The sequence below is a fragment of the Eublepharis macularius genome, chromosome 5 (genome assembly GCF_028583425.1).
Source record: "Eublepharis macularius isolate TG4126 chromosome 5, MPM_Emac_v1.0, whole genome shotgun sequence".
NCBI classification, from domain to species: domain Eukaryota; kingdom Metazoa; phylum Chordata; class Lepidosauria; order Squamata; family Eublepharidae; genus Eublepharis; species Eublepharis macularius.
This window is the reverse complement of record NC_072794.1, coordinates 140,861,574-140,886,325: the sequence shown is the minus strand read 5'-3', so window position 1 is coordinate 140,886,325 and position 24,752 is coordinate 140,861,574.

The following is a 24,752-nucleotide window of genomic DNA, read 5'->3' as shown; positions in this document are numbered from 1 at the left end:
CACCTCACAGGGTGTTTTGTTCTGGGGATAATAATGACATACTTTGTAAACCGCTCTGAGTGGGCATTAAGTTGTCCTGAAGGGCGGTATATAAATTGAATGTTGTTGTTGTATTGTCGAAGGCTTTCACGGCTGGAGAACAATGGTTGTTGTGGGTTTTCCGGGCTGCATTGCCGTGGTCTTGGCATTGTAGTTCCTGACATTTTGCCAGCAGCTGTGGCTGGCATCTTCAGAGGTGTAGCATCTTCAGAGGTGTGTCAGGTATCTGCTGGTGAAACGTCAGGAACTACAATGCCAAGACCACAGCAATGCAGCCCAGAAAACCCACAACAACCAATGTTGTTGTTGTTGTTGTTGTTGTTATGTAGGTTCTGTTCACAAGTTTGGTGTAGTGGTTAAGAGCAGCAGCACTCTAATCTGGAGAACTGGGTTTGATTCCCCACTCCTCCACTTGAAGCCAGCTGAGTGACCTTGGGTCTTTCACAGCTCTTCCAGAGCTCTCTCAGCCCCACCCACCTCACAGGGTGATTGTTGTGGGGATAATAACTTGGAGTGTAGCATTATGTAGTCCTGAAGGGTAGTATATAGATAGAATGTTGTTGTTGTTAAGTTATTCTGAATGTACATAGGCAGGATTGGGGCCAGTGGAGGTGATCCTACTCCCCAGTATATGCTTCCATAAGGCTGTAAACTATGACAATGGAGAAACAGACAGTATAGCGTTTCTACAGTATTTTACTTTTCCCAATAGCCTTCAACATTTCAGTCATATCTCAGACTCCAGCTTTGACTATTTAGAGGTTCTAGGAGACTTTGAAAGACCCTATATTTGGACAGTTCACTGTTACCAGAAAAAGAAAACGATTTAGGATTTTTTTTGTGGTTCTAAATCCCAGAAAGGTCACACAAAGTTTCTTAGAGGTTGGGGCTGTGACCTTTCTACTGCCAATAAAAAACACTTAGATTCCTAAAAACAAAACAGCAAGTAGTGGTGGTCACACAACTTAAGAGAGTCACAAGTATTTTCTTTTTTGCCACTAAGCAAAGTACCAAAAAGAACTAAGTTAGAAAAACAAGACTGATTGCAAAATGGTACAAATTAAATAGATATATTGCTATAAATAGATGCAGGTATCTGTAGGGATATTCACCAGGGCTGTGATTTGGCTGAAAAGTAGAAACATGCTGTTTCGGGCCAAGGATCTGAAGGCCAAAAGCAGCTAATTAGGTGGTTCTTAGGTGTTTTATGGGTTCCATAAAATTAACTTGAATACTTAATATGCCAAGGCCTTTGCTTTGGGGTTGAAAGTTTAGCTAAGGACATTTCCTCATTTCTCATATCCAGGAAGTGGAATGTGATGGTTCAGTGCATCTGATCCCACTGCATTCCAGAGTGTTTTATTAAATAGTTATTCAGTTTTCATCAGTGAACTTAGATCAGCTCATTAGTCTTCCTCTGGTGTTTCTCATCCAGGTAGCATCAGGCAAAGAAACAGTAAACAACATGCTCCCAAAACTATTTTCTTTGTCTTCTCCCATTTTTGTTCTTCCCTTGTGGTATAGTCAAGTCCCAAGGGAAACACCACCTTTTCAAATGATTTTTTTCTTTATCTCTGTGCCATGTTTCCAAATTTCATTATGGGGCTGAGAATCTGGGATGTTAGTAGATTTAAGGGAAGGTCCCCTAAATCATGTAACCATTGTAACACTGTAGTTGTTAGAGAAGAAGAATTAAGTATGTCATTCTTGGAAAGCCATTCAATGACTAAGACCTCTTTTGGCAAGAAGGTTTGGGATGCAGTGATGCACCTACAGAATTAGAGATGTGGAAAGAGTGTATACAGCTATGGGTTGGATCCAGTCAGTTTTTTTGCTGGAGTAGAAGGGAGGAGGTGGTCTATACTGACCACCAAAACAGCTAGGCTGGGGATCATGGGTAGAGATGGGCACGAACAGCCCAATCTGGGGTTCGTGAACAAGCTGTTCATGAGGCCCCATTCTAAATGAACAGGTGGTCATTGCAAGCATCATTCATTGCTGTTCATTGCTGTTCATCAAGCCAAACAGTCTGGCACCTGCAATCAATTCCCTTGGTAACTTAGGCAGGGATTGTCTGAACTCTGTCTGAATTCCTGCTGTTGCCTTGGAAACCCCAAACTAAGCCCAATTTAGCTTGCTAGGCAGGTCTTCCTTTCAAGTATGGAGCTCCACATTTGTTACAAGGGAACAAAGACCAGGGGGGAGGGGGGGCTGCCAGCTGTGGCTTTGGAGAGGGAGAGACAGCTGCCGTTGGCATTTTGATAGAGATAGTGCATTGGAACTTGAATTTTATTTGTGTGTTGTGGGATAGGGATCTATCCCTTCAAGTTCCAGGGCTGCTGTCAGGCTCTGGGCCAAGCTATTATTTATTATTGGTACCTTTACTGCTGCCTGCTCAGGTCAGGTTTCTAGGAGTGGTGCTGTAGGGATCTTGACTTGGATGATGGCTGGAGGAGAGCCTGCTGGCCTCCATGAACAGCCAACCACGGACATGTTCGTGAACAGGGCCATATTCATGGTTGTGTGAGTCCCTGTTCGTGGATGGCAATGAACAACGGACATCATGTTCGGGTTTTTTTTCTGTTCGTGTCCATCTCTAATCATGGGACCTGCATATCCAAAACCATGTGTGATGGGAACTGTAGGAAGGAGGAGAATTAGGTGAGACTGAGTGAAAAATGCTGGCTGGGTCCAACCCTACTGGAGCCAGTCCTTTTTGTAAGTAATGGATGGAACAGATAATGTAGGTTTTGTTTTGTAGGTAATGGACAGAAGCGTGTTAGGAAACATATAACTGGGAGACTACCATTATATAAATTTTGACTCATTTTATAATATTTGATCAGGTTAAGTAGGGTTTCATCCAGTGACACCAAGCCACCAATAGCAAAATTTTCCTCCAAAGAAAGGAACTATCTTCTGCAGAGGAAATCTCTTACATCAGCAGAACAAAGTAATTGGACGCAACCCGTTATATATTATTTCCCATATCATCTATTTTTAAATGTTTTTATTAATCCTTTAAAAAACATATTGCAAGTTTAAGAGTCATTCTAACCACAGTTTTTTATTACCCACAGAATGTCAAAATACCAGGTTCATGCCAATAGTAGGTTCTGCACACACCAAATATTCATACAGCATAAAAGGAAAAAAGGAGTTAGATCAAGATAGAGAGGAAACGTGTGTGTGTGTGTGTGTGTGTGTGTGTGTGTGCGTGCGTGTGCGTGTGCGTGTGCGTGTGTGTGTGTGTGTGTGAGAGAGAGAGAGAGAGAGAGCATTCAAATAAATTTAGCCTTAAGTTTCCTTTGGACGTTTTAAGTTCTTGTTATTGCATGACAGAGTCAGAAAAAAATGGAAGGGACACAAATGAGTTAATATAATGATGCCATTTAGTAGTCCAACGAAAAAATAACAGAACTTGAGACACATCAAAGGTGGTTTCCCCTTTACTTGTAGCCTAAGGGGGGTGGGGAACCACAGCTTGTGTGTTCCCAACAACACAAATCTTGTTGGAGGCATGAACTTACTGTGTTGCTTTTCTATTTCACTGCTTCTCTGATGAAGGAAAGTTGAAAAGTTGCTTTGTGGGATATGAAAGAGCTGACATATAGTTATACAAAGATGTGCTTTTCCAGGTCATAGAACTTTAAAAAAAAATGTTGCTGGCTTATTGGACCAGTGGCTGCAATCCGATCAAGATGTTTTCTATTCAGTATCTTCTCAGGAACAAAAGATAACAGGAAAGAAAGGGAGGCAAGACCTCCAAAACAAAGTTATAGTTAGGCTGGGGGATGGTAGCAATGAATGCCTGCCAAGAAAGGGCCAATGGGTGTAGACAAGAATGTTATGATGATTGAGACCAGGTCTGTTGAACCTGTAGATGGGTTTGTATTGACAGAAGAAAGAAAATCCAGAGCTTCTGGGCAGAACGCCATGGACAGAGGAAACACCGAGACAGCTCAGATACTGTTGGTTGCCAGATATCTGCTTGCGGTTATCAAATCCAGGAGTGTCACAATGGTTGTGTGCTATTTATTTTCCCTGCCATTAGAATGTTTTGCCAGCATTTCCTTCCCAGCCACTGGCTCCTTTATCTACACATATAAACTCAAATTCTCATCTGTAGGAGGCAGCCTTGTATTCGGAAAACTCATTTTCCAATGATTTTCATAACAAAGAATACAAACTGATGCATTCCTGCTCTGATTCAACAGGGCCTTTACAAACACACACTAATGTATCTGCCAAGATGCCTACTCCTACTGTCCACTAAACATCTCATGTAAATTGGTTTGATTATATTTAATGGAATGTGTATTATAAGGATGTTACCAAATTCTCTAACAACTCTAGTTCGATTTGAAAAATCAAGTTTCATTTATGGTTCCTCAGAGACAAAACATTGGTTATCTTTTGTCTTGTTTATGAAATTTGACTAATATATTACAACTAAAACTGATACATTTTTGGTGTCAATTGTGTTCAAATGGCATAAAAGGCTTTTGTTGTTGTTGTTTGGTTTGGTGTACCTCAGTAAACTCCTGTTTGCCTCTTCTCTGATTTTGTGTGTGTATTTATTTATATGTCTATATGTTTTGTATTGTATTTATATATACATTTTAAATGTTATTTTAATGTTTTAAAATCTGTTGTGCACCACCTTGGGGACCCTATTGGGCCCAAAACAGTGGCATATAAATGTTTTAAACAAACGTACATACAAATAAATCATGTCATCAAATGAGTTGTGTAGAAATGGCATAAAGTACCTCCCGATGAAAAATACACCAAAGACGAAAAGATGCAAATAGTTGTTCTGAGCATGCACAAAAATGAAAAGAAACAAAAAATGCAGATTTGTACATTGCTAGAGGACTAATGTCCGTAGGTTTCATATTAACAGAGCATTCTATTTCGAGTAAGCACACACACTAGATGATTGGCAGTGGAGAACCATTCCTCATCACAGAATATTCTAGTTCCTAGAAATAGAACATCTCGGCAGCCTCATGGGTCCAGTAATGGTGCCTCCGTGCAAAGTTGTCAAAACACTGCTAGCCACGGTTGGCTCTTTGTGAGTCAGCAACCCACCTCAAAAGTTAGCAAAAAGATCTTCATTTATTTAATTTGATTAATTTAAATACTTATCTCCTCACACTCAAGGTTACCATAAAACAGCAAGAACTGCAAGGATATAAACATCTTTACTTTAATGATACTGCTCATGCAGCCTATTTGGCTCTGAACAGTGCAGGATATAAACATCATGAGCACCAAGTACAAAATTAAAACACACAGCTAAAAACCAATTGATTTAAATAAGAGCCAGTTTGGTGTAGTGGTTAAGAGTGACAGGACTCTAATCTGGAGAACCAGGTTTGATTTCCCACTCCTCCACTTGAAGCCAGCTGGGTAACCTTGGGTCAGTCACAGCTCTCTCAGAGATTTCTCAGACCCACCCACCTCACAGGTGATTGTTGTGGGGATAATAATAACATACTTTGGAAACTGCTCTTAAGTTGTCCTGAAGGGTGGTATATAAATCAAATGTTGTTGTTTTTGTTGTTGTTGTTATAAATAAAACAAGTTGAGGACCTACAAGGAATTGTGAGGGGCATCTCATTTTCCCCAACATCCCCCTCCCCATTATTTCTTCTCTCCCTCCACCTGGCAGCTGTCATATCTTCTTACCTTCCCTGCTTCTTTCTCTTCTTCCTACCCACCAGACAACCTACCTTTTTTCTGCCTTCCATCTTCAGCAATTTTTATTATTTGTTTACTTATTATTTATTTACTTCATTTATACACCACTTTTCCTCTCAATGGGGACCCAAAGCAGCTTAAATCATTTTCCTGTCCTCCATTTCATCTTCACAACAACCCTGTGAGGTAGGTTAGACTGCTGTTGAACAGTAGTGAGCTGCCACACCTGGCCCCAATCAGTCCTTCTTCAAAGACCATGATGGGCTTGAAAAGGGCCTTGCCTCCTATCCCTGCTTTTTATTAACAGAAACCAAAATTTGGAGGCTGGCAATACTGTTGTGGTTGCCTAGCAACCCCCACAATGGCCATAGCAGAGGACATGCATTTCTAAAGGTATAGGTGCTGCTTCTATTATTTTCCTGCAAACCTGTGGCTTTTCTCTGGTTTGTAGAAACATCTGTTGTGTCTGTCCATGGCTCCAGTCTCCAAATTGAAGTATCCACATATGGCCATGTTGAGAATTATACATTTTGATAAATAAAACCTAGTTTAACCCAGATGATTATGACTTCTTTCTTCATTCTAGGTGCTGATTTTTTAAAAAAGGCAAGATGCCACAGTGACCATGTCTAAGCCTCTTTATTGAAGGAATTAGGGGAAATAAATGTATAAATTGCTTTCCTTTGTCTTACCAATAACATTTGCATTTTTGTGTATTTTTGATGATGAGCATTCCCCACCCCTCCACCCCCACTCTGTATGTTGTGCTGACACTAATTATGCATTGCATTTCCTTAGAGTTAGTTTGAGGACTGTACAACCCTTATTTAGCCGTTACTGGACCACTAAAATAAACATGCAAACTGTGGTCTGCCCTGTGGGTGATCCATTTCTGGCACACGGAGCCCATCAAGCATGCCAGTTTTCAAAGTGCATGCTTGTTTTAACACATGGGGCATTGAAAGGACGTGGGTGGAAAAGAGCTTTGTTAACAGGAGTCTTTTTTAAAAAAAACATTGTTACAAGGCACTTTTGTAACAAATGTTGGGGACAGGTACATTTATGATGCAAAACCTGAATCTGGAAAGAAATATGTAGGACAGACCTGAAAGAGATCCTCAGAGTTTGTCATCTTCTTTGTAGCCAATGAAAAGGGGGATCAATTTTAGTAACAAGTGTTTGAGTAAAGAAGGCTGTGAAGTTTCATCTATCATGCCTAAAAGGAGGAGACAAAAATGATATAGTGGCATAGCAGCAGCTGCACAGCCTTTTTCTTCCTATAAACATTTGTTCCCTACCAAACCCATTTAAGAGAAGGACAATAGGATACAGGAAGTATTGCACTCAACTTGACTTGGCTTCATTTCCTTTACATTTTCAGCTGTTCCTTCTCTCCAATCTCCTTGGCTCTTTATAATCATGATATTCTCTCAGATTACATGGGACCATGTTATGAGGAAGAAGAAGCCACACTAGAAGAGAAAAGCCCTGTACTCAAGTTACAGAAAATGTACACACAATTCATGTTATGCACAGGGTTGCCAGGTGTCTGGTTTTCCCCTGCACAGTCAGGTTTTTTAGCGGACTGTCTGAGGGAAATGCAATTAAAATACTTAACATATAAATGTCTGGTATTTTTGTGTAAAGGGATGGCTGTTTGCAAACAGGAGCTGGCAGCAGCACCAACAGGCCTTCCTGTACCGCCTTCACCATCTCCTCCCTGTGAGTACTCTTGGGGGGCTGCCCATCCTCCTGTACCACCTCCACCTTCTCCCCCTGTTTCCATCCCACTCTCCCAGCCCCCTGTGCATCAGGGAAGCTCCCAGTCAGCACACCCATGCACTGGTATCACTGATGATATCACTTACAGAAGTGACATCATCATTGTCAGGACTGTGACCCACAGCACTTCCATCTTGCATTCTCATTTGCTGTACTTTTCCAGTATTGTTTTTCTGTGCAGGTTCACAGGAGCAGCTTTGGTTCCCAAGACAGCCTTATCTGAGATGGCTCGCCGCAGCGACCTTGGAGCAGTTACTTTTGCATTCCCAGTTTCTATACTAACTGGGCAGACAGGGGGGCGATGGACTGAAGGGTTTGATATACTGTAACAAGCCAGTAACACGTCATTCTCAACAAGAGTTCTGTGTACAGCCAAAGCTTCTTTCAGCCTTTGGATTATCTATGGACACTTGTACCTTCTGAATATATATGCTCTCAATAAATAACCTTTGACTCAAGAGATCTTGGATTTCTTGCTGCAAGGGGTGGGAGATGAAATCAGAGTATCCTGCTTTCCATAGACTGACAATCATGCTAGTTCTCATGTTACATTCAATGCATGTACAGCTGAAAATGTGGTTTAAATTCCACACTTATCCTTGTCCACTGTTTCATTTGCAATGTGAATACAATTCACAGGCAGGATGTATATATGTTCACTGCAACATGAGAACAGGGTTAAAGAATTATTTGAAAGCAGGCCTGCACAGGGAAAGTGAAACATGAATGTACATGTACAAAATAAGGCGTGTTTTTCTGGGAATATTTTTGAGACCCTTCAAATGCCCCCTTTTAGTTCTAAAAATATTTACAGTGAACATTTAGCACAGGTGAGGGGTTTTAGCTATGGGGTCATCGGTGGCACCTAGTGTGGCTAATTTTTTTATGGGACAGTTGGAGACTGAATATTACTGTAACCCAGATGTTAATCCTTTTTTTTTTACTCTATATTAGTCTTCAAAAGATTTATAGATGATCTCTTTTTGGTAATTAAAGATCTCTCTAGTGTAGAGAAATTATGCCAGTGGATGAATACAGTGAACAATAACATCCAGTTCACTTGACAATACAATGTTCATTAATTATCTGGACCTTACAGTTTATAGATCTTGTAACAACACGTTAGCTGTCCATTCGTTCCATAAACCCACTGATCGAAATACATATTTATTATATCAATCTTTTCATCCTGGCCATTTAAGGAAAAATCTACCATATAGTCAGTTTCTAAGAATTAAATAGAACTCTACACAGTTAACTGACTATCAGGCCAATTATCTCCAGATGGAGAAAAACTTCTTGATGAGGGGTTATCCTCAACATGTTGTTTCAGCTTATAAACAGAGAGCTACCATTAGGAACAGAAAAGATATTTTGCAGTCAGGCTCGAGGAAGAATGATAATAGATTGACTTTTGTTATAGACTATACTCCATTTTCTAACATTATTAGAAGAACTATTCTTAAGTATTGGAATATAGTGCAAGACTTACCGGGATGTCAGTTACCACCTAGAATAGCTTACAGAAGAACCCGTAATTTTAAAGACATACTGGTTCACTTGGATATTCGTTCGTTTTCTCCTTCAGATGGTTATCCACGTGGTTGTTTTCCTTGTGGCCACTTTTCTGTCTGTAATCTCATTATGACTAATCAGGAGGTTATAAATTTGGGTATTACTGTAAATAATTTCTCTACATGTAGTACAGACAACGTGGTCTATTTCATTAAGTGTTATTGTAATTTATTGCACATTGGGAATGCAACTCGTGTGATTAGGTTGAGAATACAGGAGCACCTGTCACGTACTCGGAGAAATGTAATGGAAGCACCTTTGGTATCACATTTCAAACAAATAGGACATCAAGATAGGGACCTATGCTTTACTGTGTTGTTAGTAAAATTACAAATCTGGAATTTATTAGAAAGGATTTGCTCAGGAAGGAGGCGTGGTAGATCTTCAAGTTAAAGACTGTCTCTCCTTTAGGTTTAAATGCTAATATGGATTTATCTTGTTTTTTGAATTGATTCATCTCGGGGTAGGGTATACTGTTCTTCTGTTCCTTTCCCTTTAAATCTGTGTAGAAAGGGTTTTCCCTCAGCTGTTATTCATTATAAATGGGTGGGCTTGTCATTAATGATTTGCTGCCGCGATCCATGTACGAGTCGGCCTGGAAATGTCCTTATTTTGAATTACATATTGGTTTTGTATTTCTAATGTGTTGTATGTTATAAGTATATATATTTGGATTGTTGGTTTATGTGTATATATATTTTTATAGCATCGTAACTGCCGGAAGAAGGATTACAGAAACGGGAAGGAAACACTAGTACCCCCGTTGCAGTTACACCTTTACTATGGAACATTTCCACTTGTGAATGGACTGGATATTTCTTTATGAAGATGTTTATTCTGTATTGTGATTTGTAACTTGAGGCACTCTCACTTTATATTCATAAGCACTGGTCACTTTATGTCTATGTTTACTGATATTGATTGTACTTGAGCAATTTGCAGTGAATTATTGTATATTTATATAAGATGGTCTTAAAAATCTGTGACCTTGTTGCTGGATGTTTGATGTATTGCCTCTGAGTTCTTTGGGCAGCCATTACATATATGATTTATGAAATGAACAATTGATCTTTAAGCCTTCTTTCATACACTGTTTATTGTTACATTTATATACATTGTTTCATTTACATCTATTGTTCTTGCATAGTTAGTTTTTCATGGCGTGAGTGCTATTTTTTCTGTGCTTTTCCCCATGATTCTCTCTCTTTTTGCATCCAGAGAGAGAGGCAGCTAGGAGGTTAAAACAACTGACTGAGGGGGAGACGACTGGCATGCTGCCTCCCCCCATGATTGGTCAGCAAGAAGGTAACAAATTGGAGCTAACAGGATTGTCAGAAGAGAGTCTGAGACTCTCTACAAAAGACCTCTTATGCAAGGATGCTCAAATGAAGGAAGATGCAATGTTAATTGGGAAGTCAAGTTTTAAAAGACAGATCAGAAGGCTTTGTCAATTTCACCTCTCTAGAGATGGCAGAAATAGCTCCTCAGAGGGTTTGATTATTTCATCTTTGCCTTCAAGAAGGGGAGGTGAAACTGACAGTCTTCCGGAGGCTAAGATGAAATAAACAAACCCTCTCAGGAGGGATCTCTGCCAGCTCTAGAAAAGTGAAATTGACAAAGCTTTCCTATCTGTCCTTTAAAACTCAAGCTTCCCAGCTAGCATTGAGTCTTCGTTCACTTGAGCATCCTCATGTAAGCGGTCTTGTGTAGAGAGATTCTAAGCTTGGAATATGACCAGGGAGGGTTAGACTGAGATTCCTCTGTGTGAGGAAAAGGATAAAAAAGTTTGCCCTTACTGTGACAGCCTGTGGTTGATAAAAAAGCTTTTAATTAAAGAACTAAACTGGGAAAACCAGCACTAATATTACTCAGATAAGCTAGAACTGGTAGTGTGTGGTTGGCAGAGGAAGTGGGTGGTAAAAGGAGATTTCCCTTCAGCCAAAAGAACTGGATTATGTCTTTAGTGGAAGAATAATTCCTGCCCAGTGTCTGGAAAGAGGTTTTTGACTCTGTGGAGTAAGCTGGGTCTGGAATAAAAGGAAAAGAGTGCTGTGCGTAAAAAGTCTGTACACTAGTGGGGACAATGACTTCCTGTGATTTGTATGTTATGCCTTTGTTAATACATCCCAAGACTGTGTTTACCTTTTTTGCTGCTGCATCACAATGTCTGCTCATATTTAACTTCCTATTCACCCATATCTTGTTCATACAAACTGAAAACCCAAAGAGGTATGAGGCCAAAAGCAGCAAACATTGTCCATGGAAAAAGGCCACATTGCTGATTCCTCCTAGAATTCTAATTTAACAACATGCCATTTTGGCTTGGATGAAAAATAGAATGGCTGGTGGAAAAATCTGTGCAGTGATAACTTGTGAAGTGCTTTCATTTAGAAATGTCAAAATAAACTAACATTTTGAATTCAAATGAAAATTGCCTTTTCAGACTATTTTGACATATCCCTTATCTGAAAAAGTGATTGTATAAGGGTTTTTTTTTGTTAAGTTTCAAGTTATTCCCCATGATGTAAAAAAATAATAATAATTTGAAATGGCATTTCCCAATGTGAACTTCTAATGAATACACATGAATAGTATAAAAGATGAAGCCAGAAAAGCATCTATCCATACTGTTAATGATGTTTTACTGTAAAGAATTTAAGATCAACTTTCTTATAAATTCGTTACTTTCTTAATTCAATACTTAATTCACATGAACCAAGATTAGTGGTATTTTAACACCAGCCAGTTTGTCCTAATCACTTGTTTTGATCAGGTGTTTTTTTTCATCTTTAGTTTGATTGCTTACAATACATTTGTGAAAAGAAATACGGAGGCGTTCCCAAGTCCCTTGAATGACCTACTAGCTACACTACTCTCGGGAACCACACAAACTTAAATACACAGTGAAAGAAATTCTACTTCAACAATACATCACACAAGTACAGTCTCTTCAGTACAAAAATATCAATTTATCCTTCAAATTATGCACTAATAAATGAAATGGTCATTGTGCACTGTTTTGGACCATTTTGGAATGTGCTGAATTACATGCATGTGAGAGTTTCTTTTTGATTATTTTAAAGTTTGTTGCTTTGGTGGATTGTTTACCAGCCCCTGAGGAAGCTGATATCATATGAAACAAACTGATTAACATAGCTAGCCGTTTGTTGGGCGGGGGGGGGGCTCTTCGGGGCCCCTTTTCATCTTCATCACGCCACCTAAAAGAAAAGAGATAAAAGAGAAAACTCGATTAAAACATATCTACAACAGTTGGGATCGTGCAACTATACTCGCCTGCTCTTTATCACCACAAGTTAGAAGAAGAGGGAGTCAGTGCTTCATTGCAGTCTTCTTCCTTCCTCAACTTGGGAAAGAGTTTTTTGGACTTCATTGTCTCCAGTGTTTTAGCAATTTTTCAGAAATCAAGAATTTATGTTTCAATAAGCTTAGAGATTTTGAGCTTATCACACTGAGAAACAATTCGGAGTTTATACAGTCTAAAATTTATGATACTGTGTATATGTAAGAGGATTCTAATGTGTCTCTAGACTGACTGGTTTCATTTATTAGTGCATAATTCGAAGGATAAATTGATATTTTTGTACTGAAGAGACTGTACTTGTGTGATATATTGTTGAAGTAGAACTTCTTTCACCGTGTGTCTAAGTTTGTGTGGTTCCCGAGAGTAGTGTAGCTATAATACATTTGTGGCTGCTTAGAGAGTTGCTATCCTGCTTCCCACCACCGCACTGCACAGCACAATTGACTTTCATGCATTTGGATGGTCACATAGCCTGATGGAGCTCTAGCACCCCCCCCCCACACACACATATACCTTAGTCATTGTTTTGCACTGCTTCTGTCCCCCGCCTGAACACAAAGTTAAATCAATCATTATGCATATAAACTGCTGACACATCAACATTGTTTTTGTTTTTTAACTTGGCGCAACTTTCTGCAATCCTTAGCACTGATAATGTCTGCTGATCTGTTCAGATCAAGTAGGTTTGCCAGATCCAGGTTGGGAAATTCCTGGAGATCTGGGGGTGGAGCCTGGGGAAGATGGGGTTTAGTCCTGTCTCCAAAGTTTCTTCTGGGAAACTGATCTCTGTCATCTGGAGATCAGCTGTAGTTCCAGGAGCTCTCCAAGCCCCTAGGATCAGCAAGATTTTGTAAAGCACAACGGCAGTTGTAGTTTCCACTTTTCATCTGTTTCTCTCATCTTAAAAAAAGCAGAACAATTAAAAATAATATTGTGCAGCACAGTGACCACCTTCCTCCCCAAAAGAAAACACTCTGAAAGCAAGCACTCTCTAATCATGTCTGGCACAGAAGAAAAGCTGTCAATTTGCAAAGACCTGAGTATTTGCAGACCTAATCAAGTGCAAGAAAGTAATTTACAAGCCCCAGAGTGGTTGCTAAATGACCAGCTGGCAGCAATCAATCAAGCTTTTGCCAAGCATACCTTAGCTTCTGCAAAGCATAGCTCAGCCAGTGCAAAAGCATAGTTCAGCTCAGCAAGCTCAATTACAACTTGTGCAGGCAAGGGGCTCAGGGCTGCAAGAGAAGTTTGTGCAGAAGGCGAGTTTGAATTCTTGGGGTACCTGAGCAAGCCAAGGCTTTTCTTCTTCAAAGTAAAAACATCTCCAGCCCACAAGAAGAGTGGGGAGGAGAATGGCAGCTGCCTGCAGTTTGAATTGGCTGAAAGCGCTCACTGCTATTCCTTGCACAGGTTTGACTAGAAGGGAGAAATGCCATTTCTAGGAAATAATACAGAGAAAAAATGTTCTCATGTTGCATGACTGGTAAGCATCAGAACATGAAGAAAAAACAATGGATTTTTTCTAGACATTCAAGGTAATGATTCTAAACAGCGATTTCTGTGCATATTTTAGGCTCCTGTGCTTCACTTTGCACACTCCTATTGGTGTTGCCTTCTGGGAGTTGTAGTTTGGGGAATGAGAACGTGTTCCTTGTATCCATTATGAACTTCCCTTTCTATCCTTAGCTGAACTCTAGGGTTTTATTTTTTTAAAAAAGCATTTATATAGAGCTGGCCTGAAGAACCACCACGATTTCAATCCCCACCTTCCCAATTAGATTTCTTACACTTCAAGATTCTCCACCCTCTGAAACAAACCCCTTTTAAGTGCTCGTGGGTCAGATGCAGCCAGGCTAAAGTTTTCCTCCATTTCTCCCCAGCAGGGCAGAAGCATCTCTCACCATCTCTGTGCCTCTGTTTCCTCCTCACAACAGCCTTGTGAGGGAGGAGATGCCAAGAATGTGGGACTGACCCAGTCACCCACAGACTTGCCCACTAGCCAAGTGTGCCTCTGGATGCCATTAAGCCTTCATGGCGGCTTCCATAACAACAACAACAACATTCAATTTATATACCGCCCTTCAGGATGACTTAACGTCCACTAAGAGCAGTTTACAAAGTATGTTATTATCGATGTATTGTCGAAGGCTTTCACGGCCGGAGAACGATGGTTGTTGGGGGTTTTCCGGGCTGTATTGCCGTGGTCTTGGCATTGTAGTTCCTGACGTTTCGCCAGCAGCTGTGGCTGGCATCTTCAGAGGTGTAGCACCAAAAGACAGAGATCTCTCAGTGTCACTGAGAGATCTCTGTCTTTTGGTGCTACACCTCTGAAGATGCCAGCCACAGCTGCTGGCGAAACGTCAGGAACTACAATGCCAAGACCACGGCAATACAGCCCGGAAAACCCCCAACAACCATATGTTATTATCCCCACAACAACAATCACCCTGTGAGGTGAGTGGGGCTGAGAGAGCTCCTAGAAGCCATGACTGACCCATGGTCTCCCAACTGGCTACAAGTGGAGGAGTGGGGAATCATATTTGGTTCTCCAGATTAGAGTCCCACACTCTTAACCACTATACCAAACATGGCTTCAGAAGATGTGCATGGGAAGGCCTCCTCTTACCTCCTCCTCCCCTCTGTGCTTCCACCCCTGGAAGGACCCACCCAGTGGCATCAATAGCTGTGGGTGGTGTGATGATGTCACTTCCAGAAGTGATGCCATTGTCCCAGGATCAGGAGCATGAGAGTGCTTTCTGCACGCAAAAAGATCATTCCTCATATGAATACTGCCTCCCTTTCCCCTGTGTCCAGCACTTTTGCAGACACCATCTGCCAGCCCTATCAAAGATATGCCTGAAAGGGAGCACTTATTAGGCATTTTAGGGGGCTCCAGTGTGATCCCACAGGACTCCTGCATTACGAACAAATTATTGAAGCATCTTTATGTGCACCTCTCCATCCTCCTAAATAGCCTGGCATCAAGCACTGTGTCAAGTTCAACAGCACACCAAAATAGTGATGATAGTTTGGGGAAAAGTGTTGGATAACGTACAGCTTCTTTCATACACTCTTGATAGCATTTCCTGCCCTGATCACAAACACTTCCAAAGTTCAGATCTGGTGCAATGTCTCTCTCCCCACCCCCCCACCCCCGGTCTATTTCCTACTCCCTTATATTCTGAATTATTTTAACCAATCCAACAGAGAACCTTTCTATTCTTCACCACCAGGGGTATCAACTACATATTGACCAAACTGCTGGGCTGCTTCATGCTTTAAGTCAAAGGTAAATCTCCCATTGACTTTAATGGGCACAGCAATGGGCCCTAATTCCCTGTCACCACTGGAGCTCTTTTCTAGCAAATTGAATCTTCTTTAGCAATTGGCAACACATCAGAGACAGCTCACAGGCATATCCCTTCCCCAGCATCCTCTCTTTCTTTAACAGGAAATAGGAGCTGTGTTACATTTACAGTGACCTGGATCTCCAGGGGTACAGGAATATCTCACTTAAACAAACACAGCATTTCTCTCCTGGTTAAGGGCAAAACCTCTGAAAAGGAAATCTCAGTTCATTGGAGGCTGACCAGCAGTGATGCACACAGATGCATCCCTGGGTGTCAACAATGCACTGACCTACAAACTCTAAATACAAAGAAATCAAACACCACCCACTAGCCAAACAAGCAGAGTTCAGAAGGTTTAGAACTAGCAGGTGATTTGGAAGGAACAAGACTTGCTGTGGCCACAGACCCTGCACTTTAGCCTTTTTATTTGTTTTAACAAGTTGATTGTTTTCCCATTGATCATGGACCTCAGCAGGTGTCTTTAGACTAGCTTAGAATTGTAGGCTTGGAGTGGATTTGATGTTCATCTGTGCCCAGAGTTTTCAAAATGTAAAAGTCTGTGCAAGTTACAAGGAGAGTTGGAAACTTTTTTCTTTGACTACCTCTCTAGTTGTTGTGTATATCCTGATAGCACCAGATGATAATAAAAACCAGGGACTGAAGTAATCAGGGCTGAATAGAGGTAATCTGGGTAATAAAGATGTGTCTATCCTTGACCCAAAATATACATGAAAACTGATATTTTATTTTATTTTATTACACTTTTAGTCCACTCTCCTCACAAAGCTGGCTCAGAGTGGAGCACAATATAGTAATGTACAAAGGATAAAAACAATGGTAGCAATTACATTGTGTCAGAACATCATCATAATGCAGCGCACACAGTGCTTCCCAGTTCTCCAGATATCAGGGCCCATGGGGCAGGGTGACCATCAGCCTAATAGTAAAAAGTCCAGTAGCACCTTTAAGACTAACCCACTTTATTGAGGCATAAGCTTTCGAGAATCACAGCTCTCTTCATCAGATGCATCTGTGGTTCTCGAAAGCTTATGCCTCAATAAAGTGGGTTAGTCTTAAAGGTGCTACTGGATTTTTTACCATTTTGCAACTACAGACTAACACGGCTAACTCCTCTGCATCCACCTGATGGCAACTTAAATCAGGAGGGCACTTGCCCCCTCCCCCACTAGCAGGAGGCCAGTTGGAGAACCTGCCTGCCTCCACCCCCATAAGCTGGTGGAACATCTCTATGTTACGAGCCCAGCAGAATGGTAGTAGGTCTCAATGGGTTCAAGTCTCCAAAGACAAAGAGTTCCACCAGGTGGGTGCCATTGCCAAAAAAGCCCTGGCCCTGGTTGGGGTAAGATGAATTTCCTTGGGGCCAGGGATCACCAACAGCTGTTTTTTGGGGGACTGGAACATCCCCTGGGAAACACAGGGTGAGAGGCGGTCCTGCAGGTATGTTTTGGAGCATTACTGTGATTTTTCTGAAATAGTTACACAATTCTGAAATTCTAAGGATTACACGAGCACCATCCCAGACAAAAAAATCATACAATTTTTCATGCGCATACCATCAGTGGCAGCAGGTGTCTTGTTTTTCTTCAGTTTTCTGAATTTCCCATGCAGTGGCCAGGGGAAGACAGCTCCCAGCCAGCATAAACCAGGAGAGCCTAGCAGAGCTGCTGTTCTGGCTAATTCCTTCTCCTTTCTACCCTCCTTTGTGAAGAACGGACCTTTTTTCTCTTTTCAAGGACAGTGGCCTGGGACACCTTGTTTGGGAGACCACAGAAGTGGATACCATGGTTCAATTTGCATGAAAGTTGGAGAGTCTTTAGTGGACAGGCAGTTCGAGCTTCTCTGCAATTTTGGTATCATTTGGTTGAAATACAGTCACTCTAGCTCCCCCCTCCAAACATCTCCCATAGGGAATAATGGCAGAACTACATGTCTCCTTCCTTCCTCCTGCCTCACTTTTTGAGGGGAAACAAAGCACAGACTGCAACAAGGAAGGATGGCAAACACAGAGTTTTCAGTGGAAATGTAATTTTAAAAAATTGTCAATCACTGTAAAAGTCAGGAAATGAAATGAATGCAAACAGGGTGAGGTTGGGAGGGATCTTCCCTTGTGAGGGCTCCATTGACAGGGAGACAATGTCATTGCCCAGGTAGCAAAAGGGAAAAAAAAACCCTCACATCCATTGTATATATCCCCTTTCCTGACAACAGAGTTAATTGATAACATAAGGGCTGTCTTTCCTTTGGATCCAATTGGTGAATGCCATTAAAGGAAAGAAGATGCTGCCATGTAAGCCCAGTGTCTGCCTGCTGCTGCTGTGGTACTGAGAGTTAAGAACTGAAACAAAACACACAAACTTTTGAGTTGGAGGGAATCAGTACAATATGATTTCCCAGATTTGGTTCAATGTTCCGGAAGCTATTTTAATGAAACAATTTCCAGGTGTATTTCAGGCCTGTTTGTTTAGTTTTGCACACCCCTAATATGAACCAATATGCCGGGAGCCTCAGACTTTGGGACCCCAGGTTGGTCTTTGCTTCACCCCCTCCACCCATGGGAGGGCCTTATTCTTAGCTACATTCCTTCCCCCTCCCTGCCACATCAATTTTCAAGGCTGCTCTCTTTAACAATGGCTTTGGGGTTCTTGGCTTAGGGCTTGCTAGCCTGAGTATTTTATGATGATGTCTAATACTGTTCTGTTTTAAAGTATTTTTTGATATTAAAGATTTACTTTAAAATGTGCGTTGTTGAATTTTATAGATACTTTACTTCCAGGTGCTGGCAGCTGGCCAAGCTGCTCATAGCACACAGACTCTGTACATACGCAGAGGGACCTTCTTCTTTATAATTTTTTTGTGAATCTTGGCATGGGAAAAGTATTCAATAGCTAAACTCTGGCTCAAAATATACCCCCTTGAGAGCTAAAGGTTTCTGCAGACTGGTGGCATTTCACAGACAATCAGTAGCTATCCTATCTACTAGATTTTCTCAGCATCTGTTTGACGTACTCTTCAAGGCTGAGTGGGCACACTGCCAGCCCTGTGGATTGCAGTGGTGCTGGATCATTGTTCCTGTTTAAAGATGGAATGTGATACCAATAACATTTTATGTCTTGATCCACCATGCAGGCAGAGAGTTTTGCATGTGGTGCAAAGAGCCATTCTGATCCAGTTCAAGAATCTCTGTACTGTTTAACTCAGTGTGTGTTTATGGGAAGCAAATAAGAGAGAACGATAGCATTTAAATCCCACAGATGCTTCTTGCAGTGAATATTCTCTCGGGGAGCAGAAGAATCAGACAGTGACAGACAAGAGAGTAATGTGGCTGAGGAGATTTGCTTTAGGCTTTTGTTTTGGTTCTGTTGACACAACCACAAGCCTGTTCATGTTAAGAATATGCTCCCCTTCCCATCCTCTCTCTGGGCATTTCCAGGAATATGCTTTGGAAACATAAACAGTACAAGATGAAAACTAACTCCAGCCTTATCACCACAATTGGCAAGGCACTCTCAGTTGGGTGGAATTTCTCCTCCCCCCACCCCCCTCCTGACCACTGGGACCTTCCCTCACCCGATTACATTTTCACATCAGAATCAAGTCACCTAATCAAGGGATTCCCCACCACCACCACCTAAAATCACAATGCAAGCATTTCATGGCAGTTTTAATATATGCATAATGATATGTGAGACATATGAGTTACTATGCAACATGAGTTACTATACAGTTGTGCATATTGGAAGCCTACCAAGGGCATGCAGATTTCCAAAGGCAGAATGTAACTGTTCTGCTTTCTTCCCTTCCCACTGCAAAGCACAGATCTGGGAATAGGGGACCCTGTGGAATGACATGAAGGGAAGGGGAAATCAGTGTAAATTGCCAGTGCTCCGGATGCAACCCTACATATGTGGTTACCATGTTGTGTGAACAGGGGCAATGCGTGTATTGCTATGCACATACAACTTCAGGGCAGGCAAACTGACCAGGTTTCACATTCTCTTCAGTGCTGGTTCCAGATTTTAGGATGATCTTAGGCCCTAGACCAGGATCTCCCTTCTGACACCACCACGCCCTCCTTGCCTCCCTCTCCAGTGAGCCACTCTAACTGGCTATGCATCCTTCCCCACACCTAAGCCCTTCCACCAACAGCATTCACAGGTGTCTGAACCATATTTGTGCCCTTTCCTTTACAGCACTGGCTGGTGCACGTAGTTGGTAATGCTGCTGCTGTGGCCAGCAGGAATATATCTCCAGGAAAAAATCTCTCTCTCTCTCTCTCTCTCTCTCTATATATATATATATATCTCCAGGAATATATCTACAGTATATCTCCTGCATGAAATCCCTCATCAATGCTGGGAAGCTGGCAGCATGGATGGTGGTGGTTCACTTGCAAGTGAATGGTTAGGGAAGGGTGCACTGCCAGGGGGTGGGGCCCAACTAGAAGCCCTCAGGTTATGCTGATGCCAGCCCTGATGCACATGTACCATAGCTGGTAAATATGAGAATTGCCCTGTTCACACAACATGGCAACTCTGCAGATCAGGAGGATCATGGGTAGTGCATGCTCCTGATAGGCATGGTTCTTAGGGTCCCTTCATGTGAATGTAATATCTGAAGAAGGCTTATCTTTCTTGGCTTATCTTTCTCAATGATCCTAAAAAAAGGGAGCGTCTACTTTGGGTGGAGAGCGGTAAAAAGTTAAGTTTCACATGCAGTTTCAAAATGACTAAATAAATCTTTGTCCAGGTCCTCTGGAATTTAAAAGTTTGAATAGCTAGACATCTTATGAAGCCTGTGACCCTTCTTCTGAAACTCAAAATAAATTTTAAAGCTATCCCTGGATAGCAGCAAATATCTGGAACCTAAGCACTGAGGTTACAATCGGTTTGTAATTATGTTTTAGTGCAATCTCATCTATCTTTTTATGGCACCATGATTACTACCTATGAAAAAGTTAACATGGAACATAAGGGTTTAAAGTGGTTCATTATTGAGGCTTGCATTTATACATACTTGTGGAAGACCAGTTAAAAGGATCCACCCTCAGATGTTGACAGGTCGCATGGTTTCCTGATAGCCCCCACAAAATTTCCTTCTATGGTTGCTTGAATTCTGATGAAACTGGACCTGTACTATCAACACGATTGCTACTAGATGCCATTTCCAAACTAGCAGAGTCCATTCTGCCTCATGGTTTACTAAGAACCTGAGGGTAAAGAATGCTTTCTGTTCAAATGAATAAAAACCTTTGTAGTGAATGTGGCCAACCATAAATTAGAGCACATTTAATGGATATTGGCTGGTCTCAAATATTAACTTTTGGGCAAGGTTCCTAAACAGACAGTAGACTTGCAACTCCAGACTTTTCAGGATGAGACAGCTCATTTAGATTTCAGTACAGTTTTAAACTGGTTTGGAATTGGAAGCATCTTGGCTGATCCTGTTGATCACACAATATCTTTTAATATTATTGATCACGGCAGAGTTCTACAATATGGCGCCCCAGGTGCTACGGCATCTGCAGGCATTTCCCGAGGGACCCACCATATACTTCAGAACTGTAGGTGAGGCCATTGTGAAGGGGGAACCAGGAACTGGTAGCCTTCATAGAAATGAAAGAATGTTTCATTTGAATCCTCCCCATCACTTACTGGAGAAGGATCCAGGATCCTGTAAAGAGTACATGTGGATTATCTGAAAATTGGTGGAAGCTAAGCAATGGAGGAGCACCCCTTTCCCCGCTTGGCCATCTTCTTTCTCTGTGTTTTTACTCTCTCCCCCATTGGTCAACATTCTATGTGCATGCAATCCCCCTTTGGGCTTCTTCTGTTCACATGTCTGTATTTATATTCCCCATCTAATTTTCTTTTGTGTGTGTTATATATGCTTGGCTCTGTCTCCTCACCACACTGCCTCAAAACCCCAGATGCTCACATGCCCCAAACGTTTGGGGACCCTTGGATCATGCCATTCTATTGGATTGACGGTTTGGGATAAACATTAGGGCTACCACATGCCAATGACTCTTTTTGTTCTTGGCAGGGTAGTTCCCAAATGTAGAATTGGGAGTCAGATGCTTAATCCCATGGCACTTATGCTATAGGGTTCCATTGAGTTTTGTCTTGATTCCCATGCTATGCAAATCTCTATGAAATAATTAAGAGAGTTCCTCTGGGAATCTGGAATGCAGTGTCACCAATATGCAGATGACTCCCACTTCTTCTTTTCAACTTATGCATGTTCTAAATAGCTTTCTGGAAGCGGTAATGAACTGGATGGGATCCAACAGACTGAAACTGAAACCAGTTCAAACAAGGTATTTGGTTGGCAATGGAGATGACAAGGTATCAGCCAGTCCTGGACAGTGTTGCTGTCCTCTTGAAAGAGCAGATTTGTAGCTTGAGGGTCTTTTAGGGTCACTCTAAATGTTACTTCTTTCATGAGTTCACCATGGAAACAACCTGGGCTCATGCAAACACACAGCAGCTTGCATTAAAAAAAGGAGAGCCCAAATGGGCTCGGAAAGCTGCCACTGGGGGAGGGAGAGCTCCTGCCTTTCTTTCAAGCCTCCCCCCCCGTCATGCAAAAAGAGTAGAGGGGAGAGAGCTTCCCATTTGATCTACTCCACTCAGAGGTTTTGTGTGCATATGCAGCAACAGAAATGGGACCCCTGTCCCTCACTATTTCTGCATGTTTTTAAGCAGAGGCCCAGTATATAGCATCAGGAGGAAGAGACCTAGAGAATCTGCTCAGCAGTGCTAGAGCTGCTTAGAGCTGTGCAGATCGCTGTAGGGAGCCTTCAGCAGTCCATAAGGGATTGCTGTTTTGTTTTCACTGTGTTAAGGGATTGCTAATTTGTGGACTGCCTTTTTCTCTCACCTAAAGCCCTGTGTATCCTGCCAGAGTATCTTACCTCTGTGAGTTTTCTGGACTTGTCAATAAAAGGCAAGGGGAGAGGTCAGGGCCCTTTCCAGGGCTTTCTTGGCTGTTCAGAGAGGATTCATTGAGGCCAGGCCCAGAAGCAACCACCAAACGACTTGATACCACATGACTCACCCAGGCCAGGCTGCTTGCTACTGTTCAACAGCAGCCTCCCCCCCCCCAAAGCCAGTGTAGTATAGTGGTTAGAGTTTCCGAGTAGGATTTGGAAGACTCTTGCTCCAGTTGCTGCTCTGTTGTGGAAGCTCACTGGATGACTTTGATCCATTCACACACTCTCTACCTAACTTACCTCTCAGGGTTATCATTCAGATAATATGGATGCAAAGAAAGTGACCTAAGCTACTTGGGTCCCCTTTGTGAAGAAAGGTATTGTGCTGTTAGTCATAGCTTAGAAAGCCTCTGAATTAGTGTAAGCAGAAATATGTGCAGCCCCTTTAATAATATGAATCATGGGAATGGTAGTTCTACACTCCCCCCAAGGGGAGCAGGACATTTGAGATTTTAACAGCATATCTTCCTGCTTAAGTGTGAGTCCTGTCTTTGATGTAACTTCTTCACACTCTCAAGCAAGGATGGAAAGCCATCATGATTTTTTTGCCGCTTGTCCATGGATAGATCTGGCTAAATAAAGATGTATCCACTTGGTTTGAACCATGTGTGCTCAACGGCTTTGAACTGTAAGTAGGAATTCCTTAACAGGCTAGATTTAAAGCTCTCCAGGATCAACTTGTAAATTGCTCCTGGAATAGATAGTATATAAACAATGTAAATTAGTAAATATAGATGAAGATGGAGGCAGATACAAGGTATGTAATTCAGAGGGTTTGAAGAATAGAAAGATGTAGGGAAAGATGAGCATATGGAGGCTGCCATGAGGAGGGAAAGAGGAAATAGCGTGTGGAAGGGGTACAGGGGAAAGTGAAGTCCTCCTCCTTGCAGGATCCTCACCACACCATAGCCTGGCTCAGCTGGACCATGGGGAGAGGCTGTTGGGGGAGGAGTGTGCATGGGGTAAGTGAAGACAAAGGGCAGACAAAAGTGGGTGGGAAGGAGAGAAGGATAAAGGGTAAATAAAGCTCCCCCAGTATCCCAATTATCTTTCCAATTTTCTGTAATACCTTTGACTTGCGTTCATGGGAAAAAGGCCTTTGGCTTTATGGAAACATTATAGCAATTGTGAGGGGATGAAGCAAATAATTTTTCACACTCATGTCTAAAGTTTTTTGAAAATATGTCATCATGGAGAGTCCCACTAAATGCAGGGGAGTTGTACAGTTTTTTCATACAATCTCAAGAATGATTGTGTTTGAATAGATATGAATTGTCTTCCCACTGGCACATTTTATAAAATGTAAAGTGTCATGCTACTGAGATAAGCACATCAGCAAGCTGTGATATTACTCCTTGATTCCTATCTGAACACTCGATCCGCATTTGAGCAGCTGAATACAGTTTTGCTTGCATCTCGATGGTGTGTTCAGATACACAGCCAGATTTTTCCATTTCAAAGCAAAGGAGCGCACAAACCCAGATGACTGACAAGAATACATTAGAATGAGCTGATCTGGTGTGGCAGTGCCCTCTGTCCCAGGAGGCACTTTCTTGCTTTGTCAACTGTCCAGAACATGAAAAAACAGCAAGGATAAATAAGCAATGAAGCAAAAGTGAATAGCCAACTGGGATCCTCAAGGGCTTTTCTGTCATGCCTGTTGGAGCCAGAAGGCAAGTGGCTAAAATTTAGACTATAGGTCAAAGGGCAGAGGTCACACAATAAAAATGGCATGCATATGTGGGCATTAAGTTGATGCTGCTGTGAGATTCTGTTATTCCTACTTGGATGTCTCCAACACATATAGAAATAGAGCAGTTTTTCCAAGTTTCTCTACTAAATCAAATCAAGTGATTGGTCTTAGTCCTGATTTATATGTTTAAAAACCTCCCAGTAATCACCTGTGTGGCCAGAGGTGGCCATGAGCATACATGGGGCCATGGAGGGGCAGTGACTCATTGGCAGA